Source organism: Salvia hispanica, chromosome 5, assembly GCF_023119035.1.
Source record: "Salvia hispanica cultivar TCC Black 2014 chromosome 5, UniMelb_Shisp_WGS_1.0, whole genome shotgun sequence".
NCBI lineage: Eukaryota > Viridiplantae > Streptophyta > Magnoliopsida > Lamiales > Lamiaceae > Salvia > Salvia hispanica.
This window is the reverse complement of record NC_062969.1, coordinates 36143173-36156920: the sequence shown is the minus strand read 5'-3', so window position 1 is coordinate 36156920 and position 13748 is coordinate 36143173.

Here is a 13748-nt window from a genome sequence, read left to right as displayed (position 1 = left end):
CCTGAAACGGTGGAAGGCCAAATCGCCACCTTAGTGGTAAAGCCTAAACTAAGGACGAGAATCGTGCAACACAACGGATGGATGTGAAACTGGAGGAAATTCGAATTGAAGTGAGAACCGGTGAATCCAGAAATTTTAGTGAGGAGTCCGGCAACGCCCTCATGTTTGAAGGAAGACTGTGCGTGTCAAACGACGAGGAACTCAAGAATGAGATCATGAGTGAAGCTCATGAGACTCCATATACTGCTCTCCCTGGAAGCACGAAGATGCATCAAGACTTGAAGAAGTCCTTTTGGTGGAATGGCATGAAGAGGGATATCGCGGCATTTGTGGAGTGTTGCTTAGCCTGCCAACAGGTGAAGGCCTTACATCAATGACCGCATGGAAAGTTACAACCACTGGAGATACCCGAGTGGAAATGGGAGCACATCGCCATGGATTTTGTGACGGCCTTGCCAATGACCCTAAAAGGAAACACCGCCATTTGGGTGATTATAGATCGACTTACCAAGTGTGCGCACTTCATACTGGTTCCTATAACCCATGGATCGGACAGATTAGCTCGGATCTACATAAAGGAAATCGTGTGATTGCATGGAGTCCCAGTGACGATTACGTCTGATCGTGACCCGAAGTTCACTTTAAAATTTTGGATTTGTCTACAGCGCGAACTTGGAACACGATTAAATTTTAGCACGACGTTTCACCCGCAGTCCGATGGGCAATCTGAGAGGACGGTACAAACTCTCGAGGATATGCTGAGAGCCCTGGTGCTCGACCGAGGCGGAAGTTGGGAGACCGCACTACCTCTGATCGAATTCGCTTACAACAATAGCTTCCAACAACGATCAACATGGCGCCGTATGAAGCACTATATGGAAGAAAGTGTAGATCATCGCTCTACTGGGATGAAGTTGGCGAGCGAAGGGTACTCAGACCCGATGCAGTCGAAGAGATGATTGAAATTGTTCGACAAATTCGTGTGAGAATAAAGGATGCCCATGACAGAAAAAAGTCATACGCAGACGTCCGACGGACCGACTTACAATTTCAAGCAGGCGACAAAGTTTTTCTCAAAGTATCCCCATCGAAAGGGATAACGCATTTTGGTGTTAAAGGAAAGTTGAAACCACATTTTATCGGACCTTATGAAATTCTTAAAGAAGTAGGACCCGTTGCCTATCGATTGGCGCTACCGCCAAGCCTTGTGAACGTGCACAACGTCTTTCATGTGTCGCAGTTGCGGAAATACGTGTTCGACCCGAAGAACGTGATTCACTACGAAGAAGTTGCCTTGAATCCGGACTTGAGCTACGAGGAACGACCCCAGATGATCTTGGCCGTAAGGTTCAAATCTTGAGAAACAAATATATTGCCTCTGTGAAAATACTGTGGAGAAATCACGGGCACAAAGAAGCCACGTGGGAGCTTGAGGACAAAATTTCGGGATGAAATTTCTTTTAAGAGTGGTAGAATGTAACGCCCCACTTTTTCGAACCCTAATTTTTGAGTCATAAAATTTTTGCAATTAAATACTTTTAATGCTATGAAGTATGTGGATTAATTGATGAGTGAATTAATTGCATGATTTTCTTTGTGACCTAATTGCGATTTGGAGTTGAGATTGATTTGAATAATCAAATATGTTGAGTATACGACGTGGTTCTTGAATAGTCAAAGATGTGGAATATATGACATGGCCGTTGAAAGGTCAATGTGTTCAGAATATGAGGTGAAATAAAAAATGGTGGATTTTGTGACGTGATTGTGTGAATATTTTGATGCGGGGTGAAATATATTGTGGCGAATTATTTTCCCAAGGAGTGAGACTAAATAGGATTTTCATAAATATCCTACACATTTTATTGGAATTTTCGACCCCTATTATTATTGGAGAAGAAATCCTATTTTTCTTGGATTTAATTAATTGCTTGGGATATTTATCCTAATTAAATCAAAAGTCCAAATATTCTCTAATTCATCCATGGAATTTTCGACCCCTATGCTTACATCATGGAGATTTCGAAAATCTCCTATTTGTGGGAGAAGGAATTATTTTATTATATTATTTGATCCCTTATTTATTCTCTTCCATGAATAAATATAAATATTCTAGCATATCTTACTATATCTAAGGAGATCTTGCTATATCTTATTTAAATTAGGAATTTAATTAAATTCCTTGTGGAAGGAGCTAAAAATCGCCTATCCCCTATTTATACCAAATAAAATCATAGGTTAACTAAATAGTCTGGATTTCAAAATTTCCTCCTTATTTCTCCCCAAAGATCACGCCAACTTTCACCACCAAATCTTCTCAAATCTTTAATTTATTTAATTAAAGATATTATATCTTTCACTCTATAAATACATGAGAAACCCTAAACCTAAAACCAAAATACACGCCCCCCTCTCTCTTGAAAATCACGCCCCACTCCCCCACTCTCTCTCAATTTTTCTTCTATTTTTCTCCAAGAGTTCTTCATCTTTTGAGAAGAATTCAAGTTGAAGCCTCAAGAATTATTGATGAATCAAGATTCTACTTTGTTTCTACCGATCGTTTTTATCAAGAAGAGATATTTTAATTTATCTTTTCTCATCTAACCGATTAATCGGTGTTCTTGAACCCTCATGCATATAGATCGAGTGAAAAGGGGAAACCAATTGATGAATGGGATGCATGTGTGTGCGTGTGAGGATCGTGCGTGTGTGTGTGCGTGCCTCGGTGTGCGTGTGTTGTGTGTTGTAAAACACTCATGCGTGACATGTTTTGATGATAGATCTGGAGTTGTAGTGCGAATAAAAAGTGATATGATAATCATGTCTTGATTTTAAATGGTGATATTAAAACGAATTGATGGGAAAAGGGAAACGTTGGGGACATGCATGACTTTTGAATCAATGATTGAGACTGATTTGTGATCCACATAATTTAAAGGTGATAACTCGCGCTCTCAGCGTGATAGCAAAGGGAAGAGAATACTTGCTATCTAAGCCGTCGAGGTGGGCTTTTCTTTTAAAATAAGGACATCGTCCTAAATCTTTATTGATGAGAATGAAATCTGTGTTATCATGCCGTGATTTGTTTTGTCGTGCCTATCCCTTGTGGCTATGCCACTATTGATTTAATCGAATTCGTATCCTTGTAGAGCCGCAACTCTACTTGGGTTAGTGTACACCAATGTTAGACCGTGTGCTGGCGTACGGGTTGGCCGGTCTAGTGACCTGGAAGGCGGCCGCATTCCTTGTCATGTAGAATGAGGATATGGTAAACGTCGATGAGAAAAATGGTTGCGCGACCGTGATTTTGGATAAAAGGAATATTTTGGTGCCTCGGGCATTTCTAAAGATAAAACCCCGATGGACACCTGAAAATGGCATGATAATTAATATTTTGATAAAACTATTTTCGGCACGAGTCCACTGAGTATGTTTATAGTACTCAGCCCTGCATGTGTTTTCCCTCTGTGTAGGTTGAGCGGCGACGAGCGGTTGGCGGTGTTGAGCAAATTGATTGGTTAATGTGGTCATTTGAAATCCCGAGTGTAGCTGTGTCTTCATACATAGCTTCACTCTTGTCTTGGATGCTTCCGCTGAAATATGAACTTCTTTTTATTTGATTGGGTTTGAAACTATTTGACCTTTGTTTAGAACCTTGAGACATGAAACATTTTGGATTATCTTAAAACCTTGTCGTTTTGAATATTAATTGTGATAGCCCTTTTATCATTGAATTTCATTGCTAAGGCATTATTCTTCTCGTACTTAACTGTTCATTAAATACTTTGGTCAAACCCCCTTTGTAGGAAACCCTAAACTATGTTATTTGTTGCATTTAAGCCCCCTTTAGATCGCGATCACCGCATTTATGATACCCTAGAAGGGCGGTCGTTACACCAGACATTATACACTTTTTTTTTGTACTTGAAATGTTCGTTGAAAACATAACAATGATTATTTATAATTCCAAGATCGATTATTATAAACGAAAATCACAGGTTTCGAATACTACAACAATCACTTATTATTTATCTTTAGGTTAATAATAATAATAGTAACAATAATATGGTATGAAAGCTCAGGCTGTTACAAAATTCTATGCTAATAACCGCTAAGATTAGCATATATATGTGTGATCGAGCTGTGGCCGTTTGTTGTTTCAACTGAATGAGCTGAATTGATTCAGCTCCCAACTTCCAGAAATTGTCGTTGCCCCAATCCCTAATTCAAACCCCTTTTTCCCCATTTTGCACATTAGTCCCTCAGCTTTATTATTTGTGAAATAATGACCCACATTCCAACAAATCTCCACCTTGGGACATTAGTGAGCAATGCAGATGGTCTTCTCCAAACTCCACCTTCTTTACTGCTTCACCAACCCCACCTGATCCATATAATGCCTCAGTTTGGATTCTGGTAAAGTCATGGTCAGCATATCAGCTGTGTTGTCCTCTGTCCCCACCTTCGATACCTTCACAGACCCTTTATAAATCTCATCCCTGATGAAGTGCAGCTTGACATATATATGCTTGCTACGCTCATGGAATGTCTGATGCTTAGCAAGGCATATCGCGCTATTTGAGTCACACAACACTGTCACTGCATCCTGCTCAACACCAAGGTCTGCTAACATTCCTTTCAACCAAAAACTTTCCTTGATTGCTTCCGTGAGAGAAATGTACTCAGCTTCTGATGTAGATAATGCAACAACCGATTATAAACTCGATTTCCAACTCACTGCTGCTCCATACAAGAGGAATACATAACCAAATTGTGATTTTCGGGTATCAATACTCACTGCAAAATCAGAATCACAAAATTCCATCAAAGCTCCACCTTCTCCTATGTGGTTTCCATCAAACTATATTCCATAGTCTTGAGTGCCCACAAGATGTCTGAGCATCCACTTTAGAGCATGCCAATGCTCCATTCTCGGGTCAGCCATGAACCTGCTAGCCACACTGATAGCATGGCTTATATCCTGCCTTGTACACACCATAGTGTACATCACACTTCCAACTATGTTTGCATAAGGGATTCTATCCATTTCCTTCCTTTGCTCGCCATCTTTAGGACACTGATCAACACTAAGTTTGAACTGATGTCCTAATGGGACAGAAATTGATCTGCTGCTATCTGAAACCTCTTCAGAACCTTCCCAATGTAGTCCTTCTGACTGAGCCAAACCTTTTTCTCATTTCTGTCTCTTACAATGTCCATCCCCAGAATTCATTTTGCTTCCCCTAAATCTTTCATATCAAATTCTGATCTTAGTCCAGCTTTTATTTCCTCCACCTGTTCTTGATGCTCAACTGCAACAAGCATGTCATCTGCATAAAGTAGAAGAAAAGCCACTGCCTTTCCATCTCTCTTCTTGATGAAAATATAGTTATCATATAAGGACTTCTCAAATCCTATATTCTGAACAAAATCATTGAATCTGAGATACCATTGCCTTGAACTCTGCTTTAGACCCTAGAGGTTTCTCTTCAACATACAAACTTTATCTTCATTTCCCGGACTCACAAACCCAGGCGGCTATTCCATATATATTTTCTCTTCCAGCTTTCCATGTAAGAAAGCTGTTTTTACATCTAGTTGTTGTAGTTCCCATCCCTTGTGAGCAACAACACTGAAGAGCGACAAGTCAGCGAGGTGTGTTTGAATAAAAAATCTCCCGATCCAGAGAATCCACTAGACACCGGGTCTAGGAACTCAGAGAATCCTTAGGTTACCTGTCGTTGGGCACACAACCACTTCCTTAGCTTTTCAAAACCCTCAACCCGTTGTGCTAAAAAAGGTTAGTACAGGGAAGCAGGGATCAAATCCACAGAGACAGATGCGTAAGTAAACATGCTGAAAGATTTGGATACTATTTTTGGCTGCTGCCACGCAATTTTCGAGGTTGAGATTTAATTTCTAGGCTTGGGAAATGAAATATTCTATTCTAACAGCTAGATCTAGGCAGAGACCACATAACATGCATAATAACCTAAAGAGCTTAAAATCACTACTGGACGAGGTAAACGACTTCCTAAGCTAGCCTAGACAGAGGAAAAACGAAACGTGGGGACCATTTCCCAAAATGGCATAGTACGACGGAAAAAAGCTGCAGATTAACCAACTAAAGGACTAACTAACAGCGACATCATCTTCTCTAACTTTTATCACGAAATAACTGATGAAAAATAGAGCAAACAAGGATCGAAACAAGGCAAACAAAATTAAACCGATTAACACAAAGAACTACTGAAACTAAAACAGATCTACGATTACTAGACGAGGTAAACATGTAAACAAAAATTAACTATCATAACCATGCATACGTGAATATCCAGACATCGGATGCTTCATCCACTCCGGATCCAAGCCATCCACAACAATGAAACACCATTTTCATCTCCAATCTTCGCAGATCCAAACAAGGCCAACCAATTACCTACAATTCTGCGCGCAATTCAAACTCCAACATCAGATCAAACATCAACAAGCATCGAAAGTAAGAGGAAATGTAAAGATAACATAAAACAGAACAGAAATGTAAATCCCATAACAAAATAGTGCAATATCCAACGAGATTATAACAAAATGCGACCGAGCTTCGAACAGCAAAGACTCGGGAAATCCGAAATGTAAACAGAAAGCAAATAAATGATTATATCTTCGCCTCCGTGGAGACGGTGTTACACCACAACTAAATCAGAAACGTGAACCCCCCAAGATGATTCCCCTCAAAGTGTGTGTAGAGAAAATGGAAAAGCTAAGCTAAGAGCCGATGTTGAGAAAAGATAGTCTTCATGTTGAACGCGTGCTCTTATTTATAGTAGGTAGAGCTTCTAGACTATTCTTGTGATTCCCATTTTGCCCTCCGTTTGGATGCTCCTTCGTCTAGCAACTCTTCCCTCTTCTACTCACTTCTCCCGCCAACTTCTTCCTCCAGGTAATCTTCGTCTTTTTCCTGGGGCTGACGGTTTCTCTACACACCTGGCTTATAAAATCTTGTTAGACCTAGGAAATCACAGAATTATCCCCATAACCAATGCATGAAATTAGCATTATCAAACTGCTCACACTTAAACCATACTTGTCCTCAAGTATAAAGACAAGAAAAAAAAGAAATAAGGCGAATTTCAATGCATGATTATTCCATGACCGACACACTAAAAACTCCTAGACCTAGACACCCTACTGACACATAAAAGAAAGAAAAAAAAGGAAAAACAAACACTTAAGAAAATAAAAAAGGCATGAATTAGTTCAGATTTTTAAGCATCCGTCCTCACAAGTTTAAGGTCAATCCAATAGTCTACACTCTCCAAATCCTTCCCTTCCCTTCTTCCACCTAGTCGGTTTGTCAGCTTGTCCAGATAGCCTTTAGCTTTACCAATTGTTGGATTCGCTCGATCACTCATTCCTCACCAGAGATGTTAGGATCAAGCGCTCTAAGTTATTTTCTGCCATCGATACTTCGGGTTATGAGAATTTCTCCTTCTAACCTCCTTTCCTATTTCCTTCTTTTTTTTTCTTTTTTTTCCTCTTGACTTCGTCTAACTTATACCTCCTTTTTCCTCTGGACTTTGTCTAGCTTATACCTCATGTTTCCTGGACTTTGTCCAGCTTATACCTCCAAAATATATATTTTTTTCTTTTTATTTCCTTCTCTGGACTTCGTCCAGCTTATTCCTCCATATATATATATATATATATATATATATATATTATATTCTTCTCCCTAAGCTTTAGGTGGCAGTCCCCTTTTTAAATTGTTAGCACTCAATGTTAAGGCTTATAACTCACTGATATTACGGGGCTTCACAACTTGGTCCGCTAAGGCATCTTTATCTTTCTCACTTCTTCCAAACCGATTTTAGCTTATTAAGGAAAGAGGCCTCAAAGTTGTAGTGCATCCTATTTTCAATTACTCTCCCTAAGGGAATCTTTCCTTAGTTACCCTTGCTAATTCATGCTTAAAACACATAACCTAAAAAAAAACTAACTCCTAGACCTAGGGACTCTTACACATGCTGAGCACACACTGCACTAACTCTCCTACCCCCTCCCACTTCACTCCAGCTTGTCTCCAAGCTATCCTAGTGAAGGGGGGAAATAAGGGAGTTGGTGCACACAATGAAAACAAAACAAAAGAAAACTTCTCATACTTAGACCGTACCACGGGCTAAGTGGGAGAGATCAAAGACACAAAATAGAAAACATCATGCTGAATATATACAAAAAATTCTCACACTTAGACCAAGAATTCGCCTAAGTGGGAGAAAATCACATTATAACAGAAAATACAACATGCTTATTTAAATAAAACTTCTCACACTTAGACCAAAGATTGGGCTAAGTGGGAGAACACACAGAACAAAAACTATTCATGCTCAGCACAAATAAAACATAAACATATAAAACAAAAAAAACTAAAAAACTGAAAATAAAATTTACTTGGTCAATGGGGGTTTAAATTCTGACCTGGCTGGTACGTTGGGGCGGTTCAATTTTAACTTCTTCTTTGTCGGTGATGCTGACGCTTCCTCCTCAGAGATCACATGGGTTTTCGACAGGGGATTTCTTACAGAGACGGACACAAAGGTTGGAGATGCATGTGAGGCTACAGAAGGCTTAGACTGGGGTGGGAGCTGCTGTTGGGAGGAGCTTCCCTGACCGGGCTGCCTGATCACCTTACGGGGTCCAGAGGGCAGCTTCTGCTGGGTCTGGGGAAACATCTCCCCCAACCATTCTGCCATCTTCTTCATAATCCTTACCGCATCGGCCATCCTATCATTCTGGGCAGATGACCGCTCGGCCAGGGAATCCAGACTCCCCTTAATTCCCTGCAGCTCTTTCTTGACTCCCCCGATCTCCTCTCTCATCACAGCCATCTCTTTCCGCAGCTCTTCCACGTCCACAGTCGCCACCTCCTCCATCAGGTCTGGTTCACTCTTCACCTTGTCCACATTTGCCCCTACATCGGAGAAGCAGACCTCTTCTCCTTCCATGTACAGCAGCCCCTTGTTAAAGAAATAATCCAGACTAAAACACCTCTGGTGGCTCACACATTGTCACATCTGGTTCCGCCTTCCCAAACTTCAGGATGTAGTTTCGTTGTATGTAGGCACCCAACAAGTGACAAGTGTACATGTGGCGAGAGGGGTTCGCGGCCATCTGATGGCAGGCTTGTGCTAACCAGTATCCCAAGTGGACTTTAATACGTTTAGCCATGCACCATGTGAAGTATAACTCGGTGGTGGTGAGGGCAGAGCTCGCGGTTCCCATTAAATTGTAGCCAATAAACTCCTGCGCAAATCTTAAGAGATGGTTTGTGATGTGTAGGCCACTCGAAACACTTTTCTTGAATTTTCCACTCCTTCCATGCGTAATGGACTCCCATGCGGTCTGAGGTGAGAATCCTGGGGTATGCTTTGGCGGTCCAAACATCCGCTCATTCCAGATCCCTTCATCATCTTCAGCGGTTGTGAACAATCCCATCCTCAGAGACCATTCCCTAATGCTCATCTCGTGCTCTATGTTGAAAAGGCGGAAAGAGATCACATCTACATCCGAGTCAGTGGTTGCCTTGAGCTTGAACGTCGAGAAAAACTCCCTCGCTGCTATGAGCGGTACCTCCTGATCACTATGGTTTAGCAACCATTCGAAGCCAATGTCCTTGATGTAGGATAGGAATTCCTCTTCCGACTCGATAAACTCCAGAACCTTCAGATCAAAGCGTTTCCCTGACTTAGCCAACTTGCCCACCGCACTCCTGTCCTTGTATGTTTGGGCTCCTCTTGAAATTCGACACCTCTTCTTCCTCAGACTCTTCCTCTGACTCGGGCTCTCCTGCTGGACTGCAAGATCTAGGAAATTTAGATGGTGCACGGGGCAGCCACTGTGTTACCCTTCTTTTTGCGCTCCATGGCTTTCCGGCGCTCCTCTGCCGTATCCACCTCTCCTTCAGACCCAGGATTCTCTCCTTCATCCACCTCATCCAGCAGACTCCTTCTCGTCCTTCTCTTGAACTTTGGTTTCACCGGTGAATATTCTGGCACCTCGTCCAGATCTACAACTTGCAATGGCCCATCATCCGTAGGCCCTTGTTCCTCAGCAATAACGAGGACCTCATCCCCTCCATAATTCATAAGGATTTCTCCCTCAGCAAACATGGTCGGGGTTTCCCCCTTACATAGTTTCGGAGTCTCCTCCTCAGGTTTTTCAGGGATTTCTCCCTCAGATACGATTGGAGTTTTCCCCTTAGATTTCCTAGGGATATCTCACACAGGGTTCCCCCCTCCACAGACTTCTCAATAGGGTCTTCCCCCTCAACAGACTTTACAATAGGGTTTTCCCCATCAATAGACGGCAATACAGATACGTTACCTTCCCTCGCGGCTCCATTCACAGAGTAGTCCACCGCCATTCTATCAATCTCGTTCGTGAAACCGCTGACGCTCTCCTCTTCAGGTCCGCCACCACCCTTTCCATGCTCTCTGATGTCTTGGGGTTGGGCTCCTTCTGAGTGTGGAATAGGCGGTTGGGCCGTCGATTCGTCAGGAATCATCTGCGGTTGTTGGTGGATCGCCGAAAAGCGGGAGAAGATTCTCATGGCCTCCTCTTTACTGCCAAATCTCTCCTCCAACTCTTTCAAGAACGCCACCTCCTCAGGATTTCCGACGGTAGGGGGTTCTGGAATGGGAGTTGGACGCCACTCCGAGCGTATATCGAGGACTGGAAAGGTCGCCAGAACCGGCGGCTGTTTGGATGGATCGTCGGACGTTGGTCTGGTGGAGGGGTCCTCCTTCCTCGCATTAGGATTCTGGGCCTTCTCCATGGTTTCTTCCTGCACAAACTTGCAAAAACTAGGGTAAAATTTGGGTTAGGGATTGGGAGAAATTTGGGGAAAATGGAGAAGAGAATTGTGAGAGTAGAGAGACAAAAGTCGGTTGAAAATTTTCTTTGATGTGAAAAGAAAAGGCGATGGGCTTTTCAGGGTGGGCAGGCGAACGGTTGCTTGGTGACGTAAGCAACCGTACAACCCCTAGAAAAGTGGAATTTGAAATTCGAAAAGTAACCGCCTTCCCTCCAAATTCTTACTGTGAAAAATCTTCCTTCGCCTAGCAACTCAAAATTCCTAAAAAAATTGAAACACCAAATTCTCGGGTCGGAGATCATGAGTGACAAAACAATTTCCCCAAAGAGTTTGGTGCTTCGAAAATATTTTTGGAAGATTAAATTTTTAATTTGTTTGGATTTTCTTGTATTAGAAAGCAACTATACTATTTATACTTGCAAATGAGTATCCTCAAGAAATTCCTAGGTCAGTGTACAGATAAACTTTTATTCTCCATTTTACCTGACCTTAGAGTTCATTGAGAATATCCATTTGTCTGACCAATTAGGAAATAATAGCAGATGCATGCAGTAGCGTCTCTTCCACCACATGCAGATCTGCATTATCCCTATATACCTTCACCCTGTGTCCATTGACTAGGAAAGTAACAGAATTTGGGGTGCTTCCTTGGATCTCCACTGCTCCATTTGCTCGAAGGCCAACGATCGTGTATGGTCCTATCAACTTGGATTTCAACTTCCCAGGCATTAGCTTGAGCAGAGATTGAAAGAGGATTACTTTCTGCCCTACTCGTAGTTCCTTGACCCGGAGGTTCTTATCGTGCCAGAGCTTTGTTCTTTCTTTCTACAACATGGCTGAGTCAAATGCCTCTAGCCTTAGCTCCTCCAGTTCTTGTAGTTGCAGCTTCCGTTCCTCTTCACAGGCCGACGCCCTCATATTCATCTCTTTTATGGCCCAGTATGCCTCGTGTTCTACTTCCACGGGCAGATGGCACATTTTCCCGAACACCAACCTATAAGGTGACATCCCGATCGGTGTTTTGTAAGCAGTCCTGTATGCCCAGAGAGCATCGTTGAGGCGCTTACTCCAATCTTTCCTCATGGTATTCACCGTTTTTTCCAGAATGCTTTTCATTTCCCTATTCGAGACTTCAGGTTGACCATTCGATTGGGGGTGATATGGTGTAGACAGCCGATGATGCACACCGTATTTCCTCATCAAAGCCTCTATGGTACGGTTGCAGAAATGTGTTCCCTGGTCTGAGATAATAGCTCTGGGTACCCCATACTTGTTGAAAATATTGGCCTTCAGAAATTTAGCTACTTCCTTGGATTCACAGGTGGGTGTAGCCTTTGCCTCTATCCATTTGGATACATAATCCACTGCAACCAAGATGTAAGTGTTACCAAAAGAAGATGGGAACGGTCCCATGAAATCCATTCCCCAGACGTCAAAAATTTCACAAACTATTATTGGCACTTGAGGCATCTCATCTCTCCTTGAAATCCCTCCTGTTTGTTGACATCTTTTGCAACCTTGACAGAATTCGAAAGAATCCCTGTTCAGGGTTGGCCAATCGAATCCGCTATCCAAGACTTTTCTGGCAGTTTTCCTAGGTCCAAAATGACCTCCACACGCCAGGGCGTGATAATGGTTGAGCACATCCCTCTGTTCCCACTCTGGAATGCATCGTCGAATTACTTGGTCTGAGCACATCTTTCAGAGATAAGGATCATCCCAAAAATAATATCTAGCCTCACTCCTTAGCTTCATCTTCTGGCCCAGGAAATTTCTTGGGAACTTGGCATTTCTCCTTTGACTAAATAATTAGCCAGGTCAGTGAACCATGGCTTCATATTCAACGGATGCTTCCCTTTGTCTGATGTTCCTGGACCTGTTACTGCTAACACTACTTCCCAGTTGATAGGTCTAGCAGATTTCCATAGATAATAAAGATCTTCCTCGGGGAAGGCATTAGATATAGCTTCGTCTGTGTCCCCTTGGAATATTCGACTTAAATGATCTGCAACTTTGTTCTCCGTCCCCTTTTTATCCTTTACTTCCCAGTCGAATTCTTGCAGTAGTAGCACCCACCTAATCAACCTTGGTTTAGACTCTCTCTTGGCCAGGAGATACTTAATGGCTGCGTGATCAGTGTAGACTATCACCTTCGACCCTAGTAAGTACGGTCGAAACTTCTCAAATGAGTACACCACTGCCAACATCTCCTTCTCTGTGGTATCATAGTTCTTCTGAGCCTGGTTGAGGGTCTTCGAGGCATAGAAAATGACATAACTTTTCCCGTCGATCTTCTGACCTAGGACCGCTCCTACCGCAAAATTGCTTGCATCGCACATTACCTCAAAAGGGTAGTTCCAATCTGGTGCTCTGATTATTGGGGCAGAGACAAGTCTATCTTTTAACAATTGGAAAGCCTTCTTGCAGCCTTCATCAAAATCAAATTCCACATCATTGTGCAAGAGATGCGTAAGTGGTTGGGCAATTTTTGCGAAATCCTTGATGAATCTTCTATAAAACCCTGCATGACCCAGGAACCCTCTAACCTCCTTCTGATTCGTGGGGTAGGGTAGCTTCGAGATCACATCCACCTTGGCCTTATCCACTTGAATCCCTCTCTCAGAAACCACATGACCTAAGACTATTCCTTCTGGCACCATAAAATGACATTTCTCAAAATTTAGGACTAGATTCTTTTCCGGACACCTTCTCAGTACCAGATTTAAATTGGCCAAGCATGAATCAAAGGAATTTCCATACACCTTGAAATCATCCATAAATATTTCCATACACACTTCCAACAAATATGAGAAAATGCTCATCACAACGCTGGAATGTGCCCGGTGCATTGCATAAACCAAACGGCATTCTTCTATAT